This window comes from Bacillus rossius, chromosome 6 (assembly GCF_032445375.1).
Source record: "Bacillus rossius redtenbacheri isolate Brsri chromosome 6, Brsri_v3, whole genome shotgun sequence".
NCBI classification, from domain to species: Eukaryota; Metazoa; Arthropoda; class Insecta; order Phasmatodea; family Bacillidae; genus Bacillus; species Bacillus rossius.
The window spans coordinates 3,815,927-3,839,984 of record NC_086334.1 but is presented as its reverse complement, the minus strand read 5'-3'; the positions used below and the strand labels follow the sequence as shown (position 1 = coordinate 3,839,984).

At 38.8% G+C, this 24,058-nt stretch overlaps 1 protein-coding gene across 3 annotated transcripts in view; it reads left to right on the top strand.

Annotated features, from left to right (window-relative positions):
- The window catches only part of LOC134532520 (uncharacterized), a 112,100-nt gene that overhangs the window by 19,787 nt on the left and 68,255 nt on the right, over positions 1-24,058 (top strand). The window contains exon 1 of one of the 3 annotated variants that reach the window (XM_063368986.1): positions 10,976-11,086. The exons of 1 other annotated variant lie outside the window; for it this stretch is intronic. The gene's annotated coding sequence lies outside the window, so the exon portion shown is untranslated. Of the gene's footprint in view, positions 1-10,975; positions 11,137-24,058 lie in introns of those variants that run through there. One more of the 3 variants, XM_063368985.1, reaches the window with a different exon arrangement.

Below are 24,058 nucleotides of genomic sequence, written 5' to 3'. Positions count from 1 at the left end.
ATAACTTCCTAAACTGTTGAAACAATAACAAATTATAATTTAGTACTTTTTTCTCGCCTAAGTTGGTACGAAATATTTTACCTTGTGGACACCCTGCACGTGCACATTTTGGTCAGGCGACGGGGCTACGTTGGTCGTCTGCGACTAAACCACGTTGTCGCGTGTCTGCGCGCTCCTCCAGAGACCCAGAAGACTCCTGGTTGGCGGCCGCAGTCCCTCTGCCCCGCCCCTTCCCCGGCCGCGAGGCGGCGTTGCGCGCGCACCTGTCCCCCCCTCCCCTAGCCCTTCCAGGCCACGTAACTCCTCCGTCTTGTTCCTCTTAAGGTGGGTTTACGATTGAAAATTAAGAATTAAGACTTAAGACTTAGTCGTGTACTTACCATATGACTCTATGTAAACTAGTGGAATGGTTTATGATTGTCGTGTGTGAATTTTGACGGGTCGTGTGCGAACCATATGATGACTTAAGACTTAACAGAAATGGTTATATTTTATATTTTTATTTAAGACTTAAGGGAAGCGACCAATCACAACAAACCGGAACCTTTCAACCGGAAGTTTATGTCTTATTATTGGACCGAGCAAGGCAGTATTTTGGGTTAGAATTCGTATATTTGTTATTTGTAATCATCATCCATTTCGAAAAATAGATATCCCATTTGTCAATAACCTATTTCAAACCTGCTTCTCCGTTTCGAACAATGGCCGACCATGTGTTTTGTGCTGTGATTGGTTAGAATTAACGACTTCTATGTCAATCATAAACAGGAAAATGTAGTTTTGACTTAATCGTGTGTTCGATGTTAAGTTATAATTCTTAAGGAAATCAATCGTAAACCCAGCTTTACTGGGAGAACCCTGCTAGCAAAGGACGCAACGACGCAGTAACGCAACTAAAGAAAATCACGATCGTTTTTATAAGCTCACAAGTCACACGCAAGTCTTCACCAACCCGACCACATTGTAAAACCGTTTTTTGTTCATTCTATAGTTTATCATGGGGAAAAAAATATTAAATTTGGAATGGTATGATTTAAAAGTGTTATTTTTCCCTCACCGAGAGAAAGTTTAATAAACTAAAAAGTCATGTTTATAATTTAAATAAACAACTTTGTAGTCTTTTACGCACGTAACGTCTGTGTGTTTAAAAGTTTCCGCGACAATTCTCCTCGAATACAGCTGTCTGGAGACGCAAGCCAGAACATGTTGAATGACGTCGGACAGTGAAGGATCGGTCCCCCGTGGTGAATGCAGGGGGCGACAACTGCGTGCCTCGCACACACAGCGCCGCTTGGTATGCGCGCGAGGTCTTCTGCGCACACGCGCCCGGTAGTGGTCGCACGCCTCGACTCCCGCACACGTACAGCTGCCGCAACTATAGGCCGTGTGCACACCTCCGTCCACCCACGTCGGCGCGTCTCCTGGAATCACGAACAAGTTTGAATGTGACCGTTGAAGAAACATATTTTGCAGCAGTACCTAATGAAAAATGTTCAGTTCCGAAAGCGTATTTCCAAACCCTAGGTTGACTCGCGTGCTGGTTCTTGAAGCGCTGGAATTGGTCGCGACACTGGCGGAAGGGAGGGGGGAGGAGGGTGTTCTCGGCTAGGGTCACCGCGGCAAGGGGGTCGCGCTCTGGCGAATTAACGGTTGTTTTTGGTCTTTGAAGGGGATGGGGAAGAAAGATGCCGTCATGACGTGTCTAAAGGGCGCAAAGCCAGAGTCGGCTTGAAAAAAAATAAATGCAAGTTAACATGCAGCTAGGGCGAGCATGATGTGTACTGCTGCAGATTCTGAAATAGACTTAGAAAATATATATTGAAGACTCCGACTGTTGCTCATTGAGATGAATTACCAATGTTGCTTGGCTCTAAGGGCCTCCTAAGCTTGCGTTAATTAAATGATTTGAAACAGGAAATTATTCTGCGTTAAAATATTAATTATTTTTCAAAGCTAAATTGCCCGAAACCACTTCACAAACTATATCTCAGTCCCGGCAACACTTCGCCATAGACTTGGGACACGCGTGTCGGTGTTCGGGAAGTTTCCTTCGCAACTGGTTACAACCGGTTACACCTGGTTACGACTGGTTACGACTGGTTACGACTGGTTACGACTGGTTACAACTGGTTACGAGTGGTAAGAGCGTCTCTTCGTGAATCATCGAGAGCTGTTGCGTGCTGCGGGCGTCGTGGTTCGAACCCTGCGAGAAGCAGGGCCGGATTGACTGCCTGTGGGCCCCTAGGCTGAGTTTGTGGTGCGGGCCCTATCTAGGGAGAAGGAGTATCCCCTTCCAGTGCCTCTTGTCTGGGTCTGGGTGGGTAGTTTGTTTTAATTGACCTACAAAACTCGTATTTTTGATCAATTTCCTATTAAAAAAAAAGTTTATTATCAAACAAGACAATTCAACCAAACAGTATTTAGAGGTTAAGGAATTAAGTGACACCAAAACCAAAGAAAATAATAGAAAATTTCTAAATGCTGACACAATTCATATATCAGCTTTCCACAGAAGAGTTTAGTTCGGCGCAATTAATTCACGCAAAACAACTGGACACTATGTCGACGCGTATTTTAAGAATATAAGAAGATCCACATTGCAGTGTCGTGTAGTGCGGGCCCCCATTTGTGGTGCGGGCCCATAGGCTACAGCCTAGATAGCCTGCACGTAAATACAGCCCTGGCGAGAAGAGCACGTTGCAATATGTTGACACGTAAAGCTCCAGAATGGCACAGTGCGATAGTAGTACCCAATAGACAATGGCGGTGTTGGTCTAGTGAGTGGTTTTCTGTAGCTGTGTAAAGTCAGTGTTGGAATTTTTTTTAATTACTTAAAATAATATCGCTAAAACAAAAAAAAACTATAAATGTCACCATGAAATGCCGAAGAGAAAAAAAAATACAAGGAGTTCTCCTTACCATATTTTGAGATGGATACGTTCTTGTCATCGTGTTTACAAAGAAATACATCAGCAAGGAATTAGTGTTAAGAGTAACTATGTATATAAAAAAATAATAGTTTTGCTATGAAGATGTGGAAGAGGTGTATTGTTATTATCGTGTCGCGGTGGGAGGGCCACACACGAACAGGGCCCAATGTACCGTGAAGCAGCCCTTCCTGCGCCGAGTACCTCACTTCCCGCCCTCGTGTTCCCACGGCAGGAAGCCCTTCCGTGCGCGAGCTACTAGCAGCGCCTGGGAGCGCCTAGGAGTCCCTCGCTTCCTGCCGCCTCCGGGCCAGCGTTGCCAGACCAGCTCGGGTTACCGCGTCTTAGGGATGCCGATTAAATATCGATTTTTCAGAAATCAATTAAATCGGCCAAGGAAATAATCGATTTTTAATCGATTTATGTAAAATCGATCTGTTTGCTCAGATTTTTATGCTAATCGATTTTATCTACTTCGATCTCAATCGATTAAATAAATCCATTTATTTCCTTGAGATCGGCATCCCTACCGCGTCTGTGCCCTGGCACCTGAGATGGTCAGCCCAGGCACGCACTTGTACCCGAATTTCTGTATAAGGGAAAAAAATACATAGTCAAAAAATATTCACTTGGGATGTAAAACTGTATTTGCCCTGACCGTAACGTACCGACAGTCTTGCTTTTCGAGAACAGCCTCCGGCTACGCCAGTACCAAGAAAACAGTAGGTCGGCGACACCACGATGACATATCTCTCTTTGAAAACAGTATCGGACCTACACCATTAAAGCACACCACAAATTTACGTTGCCATATTTATAATGCAGGTAATATTTACAATAATTTTTTTCATCGTTTACCTTCCCCGCCTCCTCTTGTTTTTCCTGAATCCTCCCAACGCCTCAAAGACGCATTTTAAAATCCTAAGCACGGGCCTTAGTGATAGATACAATATTGCATTTAATCTGTAATATTTTATGATGTCACACTATCACGAGATATAAAAGAACAATGTTTACATTTGTATTAAAGAAGACAGTTTGTTTTCATTTTTTTTTGTGTGTGTATGTACCTGAATGACACCGGAACTGAGAACTACTTGTGCCCGAATGTGCCCGAATGTACCCGAATGTAGAGGTGAGCGTGCCCACATTGCGTGTGCCATGGTTGGCAACACTGCTCCAGGCTCCCGTTCTGCCTTCGTCACGTGGCAGCGAGAAAAGTGTTTCTGCTCTGCAACTAACTTTTGGTTTGAAGGTTCTCATGATAGTTACTCGATGACGATTCTCGAAAACTTTCGTAATTTGGTTTTTTTTTGTATAATACTGCACGTGTTCCGGTCTTATAGTACAGTCTGAGTCATTAGTCACCACACAGATATTAGAGAAACATAGTCACGTGTTCGCCATTTTGGTTAGAGCGACTGCCATCGGGTGTCGACGTGGAAGGGAGACATGTGGAACATATCCCGTAACTGTGATGCATGATACAACTTGTATGAATAAAATAAACATTAATCGCCACTTTCACCATTTGGATGGCGACTTATGACTCACCTTTTATGATAAACCGTGTGACATAGCAAACCGCACACGTAACTGCCCCTGCAGCCTACCTTCCAGAGCGAGGGATTATCTGTGTCCCGAGTCAGACGCAAACCTGTACTAACGCAAGAAAGCAACGGTCGTTTGTAAAGCAAGAGACATCGCCAACCTTCTCGGGCTTCTATTGATAATTAATGTTTATTTATTTATTTATTTATTTATCGTCTTAATTGGTGGCGAAGTTAAGGCGGCACGCCTTTTCTTACACTTAACCATTTTTCTGCAATTACATCAAATAGTGGAATATTAAAAATTAAGCATGATATAAGGTGATGTTGACTAAATATTAAGAGAACAAATTAAAATTTTAACTTAATGTTCAAATATTAACTATTACAAAAGATTCAACCATAAATAATTTAAAGTAATTAAAAATTAAGCATAGACATACATAAAAAGGAAAGTGATTAAACACCGCAGTGCAGTCCTCAGCTGACTGGCTGGCCAGGCCTTCACACGCAGGCATCGCCTCCCGATAGGTCCGGTTCGCCCAGCAAGGGCCACTTGCCCTCTTCACCTCCCGCTGATCGCATGGGTTCAAGAGAATACTCCGAATCCGAACGCTAATTTATATTCAGAACTGGAGGTCAAATACCCGCAAGAGGTTCGCACGGACGTAACAAATATATTTACGTATAACAATTAATTGGTTGTCAGTAAAGTCGGTTTACGGACGATAGTTTAACGTGACTTCATAACAAAACATTAATGAAATGATTGCATACTTTTATGAATAAAATTGAATCATTTTTATTGAATTATCACTATTTTGTATGGATACAAAGAAGGAGTGAAATGAAATCTACAATTTAATTTATAAATTTACTTTTATTTGCACTCATTAATTCAAATATGTTTATTACTTTAACGAAGAGATTATTTTAACTATAACTTTTATACATGTTTGCTATTTAACTTTTTCCAATCTGTGTTATTCTGTTAAGGATAGGACGATGATAGGAAAAGTAGGAAACGAATGGGAGTGTTTCAAGTTTAATTTGCCTCGAAAAAGACAAATCGATGGTTGTTCCAATCGAGTGGAAGAGAGATAGATGCGGCGCAAGCGCACAATGAGCGTAACGGGACACAGCGTAACGGGACACAGCGTAACGGGACACTTTTTCGTGCGTGACGCCGGCGTTCATCGTTTATTAGACGTCACGTCAAAAAAATTTTAAGATACATATCGCGTAGGAAAAAATAGCATGTGATAAAATAATTAACGAAGCCAGAGTTATGTCGGGTTTATTAACTATACAAGAAACACGACGATACACACACACACACACACACACAAAACGCGTAAATGGCGTCGTAAAACATGTTCATTTATATCATAAAGTAATTAGAAACCAGTCTTCCTGTTTGAAAATGTAAAATTGCAGGGCAAACAATTTTTTTTCTCCTCTCGTTTGCGTAGTAACCGATGATATGGTTGATAAAAAAGAGAGAAATATGTGATCTGCTGGCACGTGATGTGAGTGGGTGGCTGAGACGAATTGAACACTTGCGTAGCCGGTCGCTGGCTTGATTATGCTGAAACGGCAATATGTTGTTTTCCTTCTTGCGAGCCAGAGGGCGAGGCGACCACATGTGCTCCTCCAAGGACGCTGCTTCTTCGGGAAGAAGTGCTGCAGCAGGCAAACCAACCGGTGAAAATTATTTCACTGAATTTTGGTAGCTACATATTTTGTGGCGTGGCAAACCAGAAATGTTTGCATCTCCTTACTCATTTATACGTAACATGGCCTTTTTTTTTATTATTACAAAACAGCAATAAGTGTTCTTCGCACATTTAAAATCGCTGCCATGGCTGGCCAATCCCCTCCTAGCACATGTAGCATGCCACCTCCCCTGCATGGCACGTAACCTGCATGATTAGAGCGTATAGGCTTCGGCCTGAGACGCACTTAGAGTCTTCCCTGCCCAGACCCCTTCCGCACGCCCATAGCTGTAAGATAGGTTAAGAAAAAAAAAACTAAGTAATTGGTTGTTATATAGATTAATTACATACAGTTTCTCCTCCATGCTTGCCAGTGATTGGCGGGAAGCCTAAGATGTACATCAAGTTCTGTCCCTGCCCGAACACGCCCGAATATTCACCTTAGCCCAACCTCGGGTTTATTTATATATATTTATATTTCTCTGTTTATTTTAATGTAGCTATACTAACCTAACTGACCATCCATAGTGTTTTAATTTTTTAATGTAGCTAACCTAACCGACCATTGAATTCATTTTTCCTGCGCAAAAATAAAACAAATCTCGAGGTTGGCCGAAGGTGAATATTCGGGCGTGTTCGGGCAGGGACAGAACTTGATGTACATCTTAGGCTTCCCCTCCGGGTCCGTGCATCTGTTCGAGTCGCCGGCGCAAAAGGAACTTCCTGTCGTTCCCCCTTGCTCCGTGCACAAAACCGGTTTCACACGACTATGTCCTCGCGTCCTGCACTGATCGACACATTACGTTCAGCACATCCCACATCCGCGCTCGGCCTCCAAACATTTATTACCGTGTCGTTTCTCGTGGGTGTCAGTTTATTAGCCTGTCCATCCGCATTTGGCAATAAACACTCAGTTATTATATTTAATGTGGTACTCATTAGCAACGTTTCATTTTCATAAAGTATACATACCATTTTACAACTAGTTCATTTTTAAATAATTTTTTAATTCAAATTTTTAAGAATATCTCTTGTGAGTAGAGCTGCATTTCTTTCATTTTGCCATTATTATTATTATTGCTTATTATTATATTGAAAATGTCCATTCACTGGAGTAGTGTAATTTGTCTGTAATTTTTTATGAAAAGAGTAAATTAAATTGCGGTTACTCAGGTGCATGCATACACTCCGCTAATTTGGATTGGGCAATAGTTATGTTGTTATAATTTATATTTTAAGAAACATAGTCCGCGTGAATAATGTACGCACAAGCTTTATTACTATTTTTTTTTATGGTACGGTGTTAATGAAAAGGCTCCAGCGACCACAACTGTCAGGAGGATATATCCCTTATTGTTTTAGCGGCTAGTTCGCTCATGTAATGAAGGCGAAAAAGACGCAGATACATGCGGGATTCATAATATAGCTCTCTCTCTCATTTCCACTCGTTCTTAAATCATGGACGAGGTTCACGTGATTGTGCTACCTACTTATAGGTATAGGATGTTATTATACTTATTATAGTATCGTCTGTACCTCGGCCCCTGGGGTCCGCTACTGGCGATGATGGTATCCCTGTTGGTCAGTCAGCATAGCGTGGCTGTCCGCGCTGGCCTACTTGGGGGGAGGTGGTGGTGGGGTGGGGTGGCCGGCCGAGAGGCGCCGAGTCTGAGTCATCCTCACCTGCACGTCTCCGCACCTGCCCTCCCCCCGACAATCAATACAGACAGCGGCCTGCTCCGCTTTATGCAGCGTGGCTTGCGGTCCGAGGTACCGCGTTCTGTTGGCACAGCTGCGTGGTGGCCGACTTCACTCTTTTGTCGAGGGCTGGGTGCCATTTCTTAAACTAATCCGTGCGTAGTTTCTTTAGCCGATATAGAGAAGAGACGACATGTAAAAACAAACTGTAAATTAGTAAGAGAGTTCATAATTTCCGTGCTGTAACAAACATACCTGTTGAGAAAAATTATACAAAAAATATATAAAACAATAAGATTATTTACTTTTATGGATGTCACATCACTTTATACGTTTTTTTTTAAACATATGGTCCGTGAACTTATGCATAAAGTTCTGCCATCATGGAAAAATAAATTCAAACAGTGTAATTTGCTTTTATTACAATAGAAAATAACAAAATTACTATTTAAAAATTGATTGTTCATGAATTATATTAGTCCCTACAGTCCCCCCCCCCCCCCCCAAATCATGGTGGTTTACTCAAGTAACAATCAACCGCGTCGTAAATATTGTGTTCATTTCATTGGAAACAAAAGGTCGGACAACAAAAGAATTCGGAATATATACCCAGTATATTTTCAAACAAATATATAAAGAAGACTGCCACATCGCACGCTGTCGAGAGGTGTGAAAGAGCAGCAAAAAGGTTAACAACAGTAAATATATAAGTATTGTGGATTATGAACCATTACATTTTTGGACGGCCATGGGGACTTTGGCAACACCTGTCTGGAAGCATACCACACGATGACGTAAGGCTGTGTTTACAAACTAAGCAAGGGATGCCAACGCGTAAACAAAAGTAAGAAAATAAAGTCTTTGTAAAGAGCACATAAGTCGCAAGATGTCACCAATCCTAAAACATAAAATTGTAAAACAGTAGCAAACAAATTACCACCCGGATTTCTTTTAATGATTCATATTTGTCATGAAAATGTAAGAAATCGTGAATTTAGGTGTTACATTTCTTTCTCGGTGTAAAGGTTTAACAAGTGTAAACATGATCTAGGCATGTAATAAAGATCATCTGCGCTCATAACATCTGCGTCTTTGTAAGTTTTCTGAACACTTCTATTCAAATATGGCCATCGAAACGCAAGAAAGTTGTTAGTTTAACAATACTTGCGTAGTGTTATTGCACCTTGCGTAGTTTCAAAGGTTACTGTTTCGTTGGATGTTAAGTTCCTGACGATTTCGTCAGAACAATCAAACAATGCGAATGAAATGGAAGTATTTACACTGCTTGCAAGCGTCACTTCACGTCAGAACTAGTTGGTTGTTGAAACCATTTAAATTTTTTCTCATTTAGTTGTGACGTCCACGTGCTTGTACGTCTATGGACGTAGAAAAAATTAATTAGTCTTGTATTTGAATATGCGAGATGCAAGTGGGATATGCAAGAAAAAAAATATGTAGGCCCTATCTATATATTCGAGCGTTGTAGATGTCATTCCAAAATACTATTAAAACTAGATTGGTTGAAAAAAAATATATTGAAATAGCATTTGATATCTCCTTTATCATCTCTTGTAGCCAACAATCCGTTATCGTATTCGGTTTTTACACTACTCATTAATAAATACTGGTGGATAGAAGCAAGCTGATATAACACGGCTGCATTGAAACCACTGTGTTCAGACTCTTATTTTACTGTATGGTTCAGACGAACATTTTTTTTATGTGACCTACAGCTCTACGCCAACGGCCAAAGGGTCAATTCGTTCCAGTTCAAATATCATTCGCAATTCGTTATCAAGTATCAGCATGTAAACGGTACACCCATGTCTTACCCAGGACCCTTCGCACCGTAAGCTGGTGTGTATCCGACTACGCTACGGAGGTCGGCTCAGACGAACAAATCTGATTTTTTTTTTAAATGGGTGACCCCCCCCAGGGGGTCCACCCCGCTAAAAAATGCCTCTTTATTTGAAAAAGAGAGAGTACAAAAATATTTACATGGAGGGAAAAATCTGAATACAGTACAAAGAAAAACAAAAATATTTACAATAAATTACATGGCACTGGGCCCCTTCCAACAAAAGAGTCCTTGGGGGCTGGTGGTGATGTTTGGTGTCCAATTGTTTGTTGGTGGTGATGGAGATGAAGAAACTGCAGGTGAGGCCAGGCCCGTTTGGCTCGGGTCTGGCCTGAAGATTGCTCAGACTGTTTGCTTATCAGACAACACTGCGACACAGTGTGCCGCAAACTGTATTGTCATCATAGCAGTTGCGGGCCTCGTGGTCCGTATGCCAGAACAAAGCATCGAACCAAGGGCCCGCGAAGAGTTCCAGGCCGCGGATTGCCGCCCACTACCTCTTGTTTTAAAATAGAGTTTATGTGTGGATGTCTGTGAAAATATGATGCTGAGTTACTTCTATAGTGTTGTTTAACTTGTATCCTTTGGTGGGGGCGGTCGGGGCTTTAAAAACCTTCCCCCTGCTGGGGGCTATTTGTGGATAAGAAAGTGGGAAGAGGAGGAGGAGGAGGAAAAAAAAAAAAAAAAAAAAAAGGAATGAGCTTTAGAAACGGGTTCGAGTCCCAATGTGAGCAGTTTCAGTCATACTGCCTGCCCGGTGCAGTATGGCCTGAAGATTGGCGGCCGGGTCTTATGGTCAGCGGTACTTGTGGGGGTGGGCAGCGGTGTGGATGATTTGTCCCGCAGTGCATTACCGTAGAGTTGCGGGCCACCGATGTTAGCCGTCGGCCCCCCTGGCATCGGCGGCGTCATCTCCGTCGGCGGCATCACCCAGGAGGAGGTGGGCAGTGGTGAAGAGGCGTCTGTGATGCGGGGTGATAGGGGAGGGGGGGTTCAGCGAGAAGTCGGATGAGAGGGTTGAGGTTGGTGGAGCATTTGTGTATGAATTTCTGCCTATTCTGATGAATTTTCTTCCTCTGTAACCGTCGCCTAACGAGTCGCAACACGCAAGGCGCAGGGTGCCACGACGGCACGGCGCGAGCCGGGTCGTCAGGTGGAAGGGGAAACCAGGAGAGGGGCGGTGATTGGCTGCGGTCGAGCAGGCAGGGAGGGGGAAGAGATCTCTCGAGTCGCCAGCCGCCAGTCGCGGCGAACAGCTGCGAGCTGACTTGAGTGTGTGGGCCGCGGTGCTGCGTCGACATTCAAGAAGACTGTAGCTGCGGTCGTCTTGTTCCAGAGGTAGGACCTGTCTCGTCTTGCAGATACCTCGCCCAGACCGGTCTGCTGAGGTATGTAAGGCCTTCCTGAATTCTGTTAAGAAAATCATCTCGAACAATATTTATTGCTGTACCTTTTATTACCTGATACGTTGACAGTCTTGTCGACAATAGGTAAATCCCGTATTAAATAATTCTAGCTAAGAAAATTTTTGTAATATTCGATTGATCATAATTTCATTTGAGCTTTGTCTTGTAAAAACATTTTTTTTTACCCACATAAGAAAAATATAGAATTTTTTAAAAATTTTTTTATTAGGTTGTCTTTGATAAATCAAGGAGGAAACAGTATCCAAGAAGACTTTCTTCTAGCTGGTTAATAAATAATTTTATTTTGCATTCGGCATCCAAAAGTCCTGAAACATTAAACAAAAAACAATTACACATCGTTTTATAGTTATATTTCTTAGATACATCTCTCAAATGTATTTTAACCAAAATATTAATATATTCAATGTTAATATTTCGAAATTAGGTATTTGAGCTAAGAATCGTGGTTAACTGTGATTAACAAAGTACTTTTACATTAATCACGCCAAATAAGTTTCAAATGAACCTCTAAACAAACAACTTTTTTTTTGTATCAATGTTTATACCGAAAGACCTAGACGTAACTTTGTGTTTCGTAATTGTGTGAGGTACGTTGCACACAAAAATACGAGGGGAAAAGAAAAAAACCGCAGTGAATACGGAAATTTCCTGCCGTAGCGACGGTTGCCCGGGGCTACAAAACTGTGACGTCATACTCAGCACGAGCAAGTGTGGTATTATAGCGACTATTATTTTATTGTGTTTTTTTTACTCCGAACTATGTTAATAACTTAACGGCATACTGCAAGTAAACTGAGTAAGAAAATGACGGTGGCTTATATAATCAAACCTAGCATTTGCCTGGGGTGATCTTGGCCTTTCGTGGACACAGAAATCACCATAGAATGGATGTTTCCAAATGCGATTTCAGCTTGTTACCTTTGTGTGGCCTTCATCCTTAAAATTCACTGTTCTGCAGATGCATTCAGTGGCGGCCGCATGTTTGAAAAAAAAAAAAAAAAAAGGTCGGTGGGGTACATCGCTCACTGAGTTGTAAAAAAAAATTAGAGATCTCGGTGAAGAATATGTGTTATTTTAGATTACAGCCACCTGGATGTTAATATACCTAGAACTACAAACCATGATGATCCTGTCTAAACCACTTGTCGCTGACGTAAGTTTTTGGTGTGTAAACATCTTAGCTCTCGGTATACGACATTTGGTAGGATTAATTCCGTGAATGGGACGGAAATATGTAACCGCAATGCTGCCATTTGGGACGCTGACGCGAACCAAAGCTCATAAGACACAAAGGAAACTTTATAGTATTAACTGTTTAGTGAATTTAATAAGTTGGGCATTATTCCAATAAAATCCCGTGTCGAAAATCAGGTGGTCCAAACCCGGTTGTTAGTATTTTTTCAAAACCTTTTAGCTTTTATCGGAGCATGTCGTTATGTCGACGTATCCGCCCCGGAAACGAAATCTAGTGGCGGGTGCAGAAACTACACTTGATTGGCGTTAAGAATTGTAGTTGAACAACACAATTTTCGTACATTTATCACGCTCGGGATTATTGTAAAGAAAGGTGCTTTAAATTTCGTGACCGAGTTTCTTATTTTAAGTGTATTTGCAACATTGGATCACATGAATTTGTTCGTTAGTTAGCACAGACACAGTTAATTAACACACGCACGTGAACTGTAATAGTGCTTCCAAAATTTAGTTTTTGCGCCAAATCCGAACAATACTGCGTGTCGCCTCTTTACCTTATCGAAGTATTCTCTTGCGAGGCACTTCCTTCCGTACCAGCTGGAGGTACGGCCCCATCCATGCCAACCCAGGCACGGACTGCCTGGCGCTGTGTCGAAGCATTATACACCTCTGCCCGCGGCGTAATTCCACCGCACGTGCGTCGGCGGCGACTCGCAGTCCATCGCTCCCCGAGGCTCACAGCTCACTCCCCACTCCCGCACTATGGGGCTGGTGACGTCAGACCGGGAAGCGACGATACCGCGCCCAGTAGCCGGCCATAGAACCAATATCGATGTACAGTATTAAAGAAACTGAATCAAACCAGAACAATGAATAATAAATAAAAGAATTATTCATAAAAATTAAACTATTAAAAATACTGCGACTTAGTTTTAAAGATTAAAACGGTAATTTAAAATTGAAATAATTGAGAAAAATCAGAATAGCCAAAATAAAATATAAATAATAATTGTGGCCTGGTGGCCACAACAACCCCTAACAAAAAAAACTTTGGTAGATAAATTAGCTAAAGATAAACGCCAAATTGATAAGTGAGACAAACATTACGTTTACAAATTTAGTAACTAAAAATATGTTTTGCTTAGCTCAAAAGATACCTAGAAAAAAATATGCAAATAGGAAACGTTAAGATTAAGAAAAATATAAAAGATTAGAAAACCTTAACATCACTAAGCACATAGAAGATATGACTAGATAGCACTACAAATAACTGCATATTAGCAGGTAAATCTTAAAAGCTAAGACAAAAAAAAAATCCAAATTTTAGTACATCAGTCCAAAAACATGATATTAGCAAAAATTGAAATGGTGTAGTCCAACAGTTAGGATCGATAAATTAACTTGGACACTTCGATCCAACAAGACGTACTCAAAAATAAATCAGGAATTTAGGTCCCGCCTTACAAATTTCTTTATGTGGCTTAAATGGGCCCCTTTTTTAAATCTTATTAGGCCTTTCGACGTCTTGCAACAGAGCGGTTACAGGTCCCAAAAACTTTAAGATCTTGAAAGGTCCATCATAATCATATTCTAACTTCGCAGTTTTGTACATAGCTTTATTACTTAGTACAAATTGCTTACATAAAACTTCATCTCCTATCTTAAATTCATCATTCACCCGTCCTTTGTTATAATATATACTTATTTTATTTTTAGCTTTTTTGCAAATTATCAGCTGCTTCGCCCCACATTTTTTCCTGCAGACGAGGACTTTGAGTACTCAAACATTTCGGATGCAAACCCCAGCAGTTAAGTAAAGGATGCGGTACGTTTCTCCCCAAAAATATTTCTGACGGCGTAAATTACACAGTCATATTGAAAGCCAAATTTAAAATATGGATGATACTATCCCACTTAAAACGATGATTGCGTTGTAGAAAAATAGTAAGACCGATCTTGATATTTTTGTTCATTCTTTCCACTAAATTAGGATTCGGGTAGTGATATGTTTGATACCCCAATGGAGGCATATGACTTAAAAAATTTTACTAGTAAAATAAGTGGCATTGTCCGACACAATCTGTCCCGGGCTACCAAACATGCTCCACACCTTACTTTCCAAAGCTTTTATAATATTTTCACTTTTCATACTACGCAAAGGAAGAAATATACAAAATTTTGTAAAAAAAAACCATCCACCAAGGGTGAGCAAACAACTATTACCAGCTAGGGATCTTGGCAAAAACCGCTGGTAGCGGGGTATATACCTTGTTTCAGTCTAATAGGCGTTCAGATATCAATCCCTGATTTCAGGACTGTGAAAATCGTGTCCATCTGTGACGTGTGTGTTTTTTAATGTTTGTTTTGGCGAGTGACAATTTCGATTGACTATTTCGATGGATGGAGCCAGTGGCGTAGCCAGGATTTGTGTATGGGGGGTGTTAAGAAGCATCCCCCCTCCGTATTAAAGCGGGGGGTCCGGGGGTCCTCCCCTGGGAGAATTTGGATTTTAAGGTGTAAAATAGTGCTATTTTAGCAGTTTTCGGTTCTTAAATTTAAATATTGTAATGGTAAATTTTTTATTAATTTTAATATGAAATTTGTTTGAGTGGTGAACAAGAAATTAATTAAAGATTTGGTGCTAAGGGGGGGGGGTTGAACCCCTAAACCCCACACCCCCCTGGCTACGCCCCTGGATGGAGCCACATAGGTCTCTACTGCGCAGCACGCTCCTCATCGCTAGTCCACGCACGTCACGTCACGTCACGTCAGTTGGGCCCGCCCGTCTGTCACGCGGAGCGACACGCGCGCATCCTGGCGGCGGCCGGCCGAACCACGCCGCAGTCTCTCCTCTGCTGCACGGGCGCGCGGGAGTTCTCTCCCCCCTTCGCTTTGGGCGTCCTTGTACTGGAAAACAATTTTTTTTAAAAACCCATTTAGAAAACGAACAAACAGGGCTACCACCGCAGCCAAGTAGTAGGCTTCTGTTGGTCGCACGTAGCAACGTAAACGGAAGAGCTGCAGCCAAGTAATCGGCTTCTAGACGTAAACGGGAGAGCTCAGCACTGCCGAGTTAATCCGCAAGGGTCCATCTCCGTTTACGTGTCACATATATGACGGGCCTTAGACCTGGCTTATAAACTACGCAAGAACGTAAGATGCAAACTATTGAACAACCTCATTTTAGAGTACCTGTTTATGAACTACGCAAGGTGCAATAGCTGGGGACCGGAAAGATTCGTCGGTCCAGTGTCCTCTGGGAAAGACTCTTTAAGACCTCTGTAGACACGGTGGCAAATACCACCGTTCATTGGCTGCCGACTTGTGAGACGTCAACAGGGTAGCTTGTGATTGGTTGCTTCTTTTGTTTAGTGTTTGTAATTGGATCAGTGACCTCCAGATTAACTGTGAGCCAACAGCAGAAGCAGCATAAGTAGGACCGGAAAAATTCGCGAATTCATTTCGCGATAGGCTAATATACAAATAGTTTTACCTCAGTGCGGCCTCTGCTATTGGCTTACAATTCACCTGGATGACTCTGGGCCAAAGAGAAACGCCCAACCAAAGCTTTATCGAATCACAGGCTGCTACGCTGGGACGTCTCACACGACAGCAGCCAATGAGTGGGTGGCATTTGACCGAGTGTACGTAGAACTGTGGAGTTCATCCTACAGGGCATTGAACCCGCGAATTTTTCAGGTCTCTAAGCATAAGTAGTACATATATGTATTTGAATTTCAGCCTATCGCGAGAGGAAACCGCTATATCTTCCGGTCTCTAGCAATAACGCAACGCAGCTTTCAATAAATTAAAACTATTTTAAATTCTTATGCCATTCACTGTAAGGTCGGTTCTGTTCATAGGAAGCTAGGAAATGTTATTCTATGAATTTTCACATAGAGTCTCGAGCTTTTCTTTTGTAAACTGTTGAACTTATTAATGACATTAATATAATAAATTTTAAACGGTTAAACGTATTACATCAAAACCATTCTATGCATTTGCACAAAAATGATAGTTACGTAGTTATAATAAAAAAATCCAGTAAAAAAATTTAAGCACTTTGAAATAAGTTCAGTAGTTCTTAGTAAATATTTTTTTATGTTCGTATGGATATACCAGTCACAAATACATTTTGTATTAGATCAGTAGGTAGACTTAACTTAACGGGTATTCCACATCCCATTAAATATGGGATGAGTTTTGGCAGTTGTTACGAACGCCTTCGAACATCAAAGGAGCGTCAAACACACACACCAAACACAACACAAAACACACATCACAAACAACAACTAAAACACACAACACACAACCAAACAAACAACTAAAACGTACAACACAAATAACCTAAAACACACAGAAAACACAAAACTCATAACTCAAAATACATAAAACACATATCACAATACACAAAAAACAAAAAATATAAAACAAACACAGACAAAACAATACATAAAATACACACACCACAACATGCAAAACACACACACACCACAACACAAAACACAATCATAACAAAACAGACACCACAAAACACAACACAAAACAGACACCACAAAACAAACAGCAAAACACACAACACCTTAAACACAAAACACAATCAACACAACACAAAAAACACACATAACACAAAAACTCTAAACAAGAAACAAATTTCAATGCAAAATACATAACACACACAACTCAAAACAAAAAAACATATAACACAAAACACACAAGCACAAACCACAAAACACACATCACACACCAAAATTCACTACACACACCACACCATACAACACATACTACACAACACACAACAGAAACCATATAAAAAACACATGACACAAAGCATAACACACAAAAAATATTTCAAAACCAACAAAACACACATCACATACAAAAACATAACACACAACACAAAAACACATAACATAAAACATAAACAAAAACCGAACACACACAAAAAACACCAAAAGCACACCACAGGACACATCACAACTCACTACTCACAACATATACTACACAACACACAACACAAACCACACAACATAAAAAACACACATGACACACTTAACACAAAACACACATCACAAAATACAAAAAACACAAAACACACATCACAAAATACAAAAAACACAAAACACACATAACACACAAAACACAAAAATACAACACACAAAATGCATTAAACAAAAACACAAAACAAAAACAATATGAAACAAAACAAATATCACAAAAAACACAACAAACAATTAAACTCACAACAAAAAACACACTACCACAAAAACACCTAAAAAACAAAACACAATACAAACTACACAAAAATACACTACACACAACACAATAAACACACACAAAACACACCATCCACAACTTAACAAACACCACATTCCATTCACCACAAAACACACACCACATAACACCACATTCCACACAACACAATCAACTCAACACACCCCACTCAACACACCCCAATCAACACACCACTACACACAACACACTCCACACCACACACACCAAATCACACTCCACACAATCACCACATTCCATTCACCGCAAAACATACACACAAACACACAAAACGACACACACAAAACACAAAACGCATAACAAAAACATAAACAACAAAACACCAAAAACACAAAACAAAACACACAACACACACAAAACACTTGACACAAAAAACACCAAACACACAACACATAAAACACACAACACATAAATCACACAACACATAAATCACAAAACACATAAATTACAAAACACATAAATCACACAACACATAAATCACACAACACATAAATCACACAACACATTAAACACAAACCTATAAATCACACAACACACAACACAAAACACATAAAATGCAAAACACACAACACGAAACACAAAACACACACAACAATACACACACCACATCTAACACCACATCACACATCACTCCTTACACCACACACCACAAAACACATAAGTCCACACACCACACACCACATAACATTCACCACACAACACACCAAAACTCACTACATACACCCCACCACACTACACAACAGACAACACAAAACACATTTCACAACACTAAAACACCAAAACATAAACCACAAAAAACACTTAAAACACACAACACATCAAAAACCATACACCACATCACACATCAGTCCAGACACCACAAAACACTCACCACACCACACACCAAATTAACTACAAAAACCCCAACAAACCACACAACAGACAACACAAAATGCAAATCAACATAACACTAAAAGCACCAACACAAATCACATTAAACATTTTACACATAAAAACATATAAAACATAAAACGCAAACACATAAATCACAAACACACAAAACATAAACACATAAAAAACAAAACACACAAAACAAAACGCATTACACAACACTAAAAACACTAAAACATAAAGCACATACAACACAAATCACAGAACAAATAAACAAAAAAACACTTATATACACAACACATAAAAAACAAAACACATAAAACACACAACACATAAAACACATAAAATGCAAAACACACACCAGAAAACAAACACAAAACAAACAAAAATAACACAAAACCCACAAACCAAAACACACACCACATCAAACACCACATCCAACACCACATCCAACACCACATCCAACACCACACACTCATAACATCAGTTCACACACTACACACCATATTACACCACAAAACACTCACCACACTACACACCAAATTCACCACACTCCCCACCACACTACACAACGACAACGTGAAACACAACTCACAATAATAAAAACAAAAACACACAAAACACATAAAACACATACAAATAAACACATACAACATAAACATACAACACAAACCAAATACAACACAAAACACAAATCACAAACACATAACATACAAAAAACATTAAAGACAATAAAAACAAAAGACAAAAAACACAAAACACAATACACAACACTAGAAACACCAACACATAATACATAAAACACAGTAAAACATATAAAACAGAACAATTAAAAAAAACACACATAAAACACAACACAAATAACACACAAAACATACAAACACAATTCACAAAACAAACACAAAACGCCAAACACACGCCACAATACACAAAACAAACACACACCACATTCAACACCACAGCAAAGACCACACATCATATTATACATCAGTCCCCACACCACATCACAACACCAAACACTCACCACACCCCACACCAAATTCACTACATACACCCCACACACTACACATCAGACAAAACAATACTCATATCAACATAACACTAAAAACACCAACACACAACACATAAAAACACAACACATAAAACATGCAACTCATAAAACACACAACACATAAAACACACAACACAAATCCAAAATGCAAAACACTTCAGAAGAAAACACACCACAAAAACACAACACTAAACACACCACACACCACAAAACACATACAACAACACACATAAAAAACAAAACACATAAAACACATATAATACAAACACATATAATACAAACACATATAATACAAACACATATAATACAAACACATATAATACAAACACATATAATACAAACTCATATAAAACAAACACATTAAACATAAATCACATTAAACATAAAACCCATAAAACAAAACAAAAAAACCATAAAACACATACTACATACAGCACATAATACACAACACATAATACACAACACATAATACACAACACATAATACACAACACAATACACACAACACATAATACACACAATACATAATACACACAATACATAAAAACACAAATCGAAACACACAACACATAAAACACACAACACATAAAACACACAACACATAAAACACACAACACATAAAACACACAACACATAAAACACATAATGCAAAACACATTACAAAAACACACACCACAAACCACACATAACAGAACAGAAAACACACACAAAACAACAAAAAAACACACGCAACACAAAACCCAAAACCACAACAGAAAACTCATTATACATAAAACAAATCACGAAACACAAAAAACACCAAACACATAAAACACACAACACAAAACATATAAAATGCAAAAACAATACACACGAAAACAAAATACACACCACAAAATACACACCTCACAACACAATATCACACCACATTCCATTCACAACACACACAAAACGCACATCACAACAACACCTAAAACACACAACACAAATAACACACAACACATATAACACACAACACACAAAACACTAAAATGTAAAACACACACCACTAAACACACAACACGAAACACAAAACGCATAACACCAAACACACGCCACATCACACACCACATCCAACAGCACAGCAAACACCACACACCATACCAAGCATCAGTCCACAAACCACATCCCAACACAAAACACTCACCACACCACACCACACACCAATTCACTACATATAACCCACCACACTACACAACAGAAAACACAAAACACATTACACAACACTAAAACCACCAACACACAAAACACATACAACATAAAACACATACAACACAAAACAATTACAACACAAAACAATTACAACACAAAACAATTACAACACAAAACACATACAACACAAAACATATACAATACAAATCACATAAAAAATTTATAACATAAAACACAAACACACAAATCACAAACACATAAAACTAAACACATAACAAACCAAACACACAAAACACAAAACGCATTACACAACACTAAAACATAAAGCACATACAACACAAATCACAGAACAGTTAAACAAAAAACACTTAAACACACAACACATAAAACACATAGCACATAAAAAACATAAAATGCAAAACACACACCAGAAAACAAACAGAAAACACACACATGTAACGCAAAACACACAAACCAAAACACACACACCACATCAAACACCACAGCAAACACCACACACTTAACACATCAGTCCACACACTACACACAACATCACACCTTAAACACTCAACACACCACACACAAAATTCACTACACACACCACACGACACAACAGACAACACAAAACACATTACACAAAAATAAAAACACAAACACACAAAACACATAAAAAAACACATACAACACAAAAGACATAAATCACAAACACATACAACACAAAACACAAACACATAAAACAAATTACACATAAAACACAAACACATAACACAAACACATAAAAACACAAAAATAACAAAACAGCATAAACATAAAACGCATTACACAACACTAAAAACACCAACACATAATACATAAAACACAGTAAAAAATAGAACAATTAAACAAAAAACACACAAAACACACACACGTAACACAAAACACACAAACCAAAACTCCACCACATTACACACCATATCCAACACCACAGCAAAAACCACACACCATACCAAGCATCAGTCCACACACCACAAACCACATCATACCACAAAACACTCAGAGCACCACACACCAAATTCACTAAATACTCCCCACCACACTATGCAAAATACAACACAAAATGCATTACACAACATTAAATACACCAACACATAAAACACATACAACATAAAACACATACTACACATAATACATACAACACAAATCACATACAACACAAATCACATACAACACAAATCACATACAACTCAAAACATGTACAACACAAAACATGTAAAACACAAAGCACATACAACACAAAACACATACAACACAAAACACATACAACACACAACACTTAAAACACACAACACTTAAAACACACAACACATATACCACATAAAAACACAGCACAGAAACACACAACACATAAAACACACAACACATATACCACATAAAAACACAGCACAAAAACACACAACACATAAAACACACAACACAAAAACACACAAAACACACAACACACACAACACATAAAACACACAACACACATAACACACAACACATTACAACACACAACACATTACAACACTAAAACATCAACACACAAACAACATAAAACACATAGAAAAACATATACAACATAAAACACATAAAATACAAAATATAGAACACAAACACATAAAAACACTAACCAATAAAACACAAATCATCATTACACTAAACTAAAACACGAACACATAAAACACATACAACACTAAACACATACAACACTAAACACATACAACACTAAACACATACAAAACAAAACACATACAATACAAATCACATAAAACACACAACACAAAACACACAACACATGAAACACATAAAATGCAAAACACACACCAGAAAACAAACACAAAACACATACAATACAAAACACATAAAACACACAACACAAAACACACAACACATGAAACACATAAAATGCAAAACACACACCAGAAAACAAACACAAAACACACATACATAACACAAAACCCACAAACCAAAACACACACCATATCAAACACCACATCCAACAACACAGCAAACACCACACACTCAACACATAGGTCACACACTACACACCACATTACACCACAAAACACTCACCACACCACACACCAAATTCACCACACACCCCACCACACTACACAACGACAACGTGAAACACAACACACAATAATAAAAACAAAAACACACAAAAAACATAAAACACATACAAATAAACACATACAACATAAAAAACATACAACACAAAACACATAAATCACAAACACATAAAACATATAATACATTAAACACAAACACATAACATACAAAAAACATTAAAGACAATAAAAACAAAAGACAAAAAACACAATACACAATACACAACACTAGAAACACCAACACATAATACATAAAACACAGTAAAACATATAAAACAGAACAATTAAACAAAAAACACACATAAAACACAACACAAATAACACACAAAAATACAAACACAATTCACAAAACACATAACACAAAACAAACAAGATAAAACGCCAAACACACGCCACATCCAACACCACAGCAAAGACCACACATCACATTATACATCAGTCCCCACACCACATCACAACACCAAACACTCACCACACCCCACACCAAATTCACTACATACACCCCACACACTACACATCAGACAAAACAATACTCATATCAACATAACACTAAAACCACCAACACACAACACATAAAAACACAACACATAAAACATGCAACTCATAAAACACACAACACATAAAACACACAACACAAATCCAAAATGCAAAACACTTCAGAAGAAAACACACCACAAAAACACAACACTAAACACACCACACAACACTAAACACACAACACAAAACACATACAACAACACACATAAATAACAAAACACATAAAACACATATAATACAAACACATATAATACAAACACATATAATACAAACACATATAATACAAACACATATAATACAAACACATATAAAACAAACACATATAAAACAAACACATATAAAACAAACACATATAAAACAAACACATATAAAACAAACACATATAAAACAAACACATATAAAACAAACACATTAAACATAAATCACATTAAACATAAAACCCATAAAACAAAACAAAAAAACCATAAAACACATACTACATACAGCACATAATACACAACACATAATACACACAACACACAATACACACAACACATAATACACACAATACATAATACACACAATACATAAAAACACAAATCGAAACACACAACACATAAAACACATAATGCAAAACACATCACAAAAACACACACCACAAA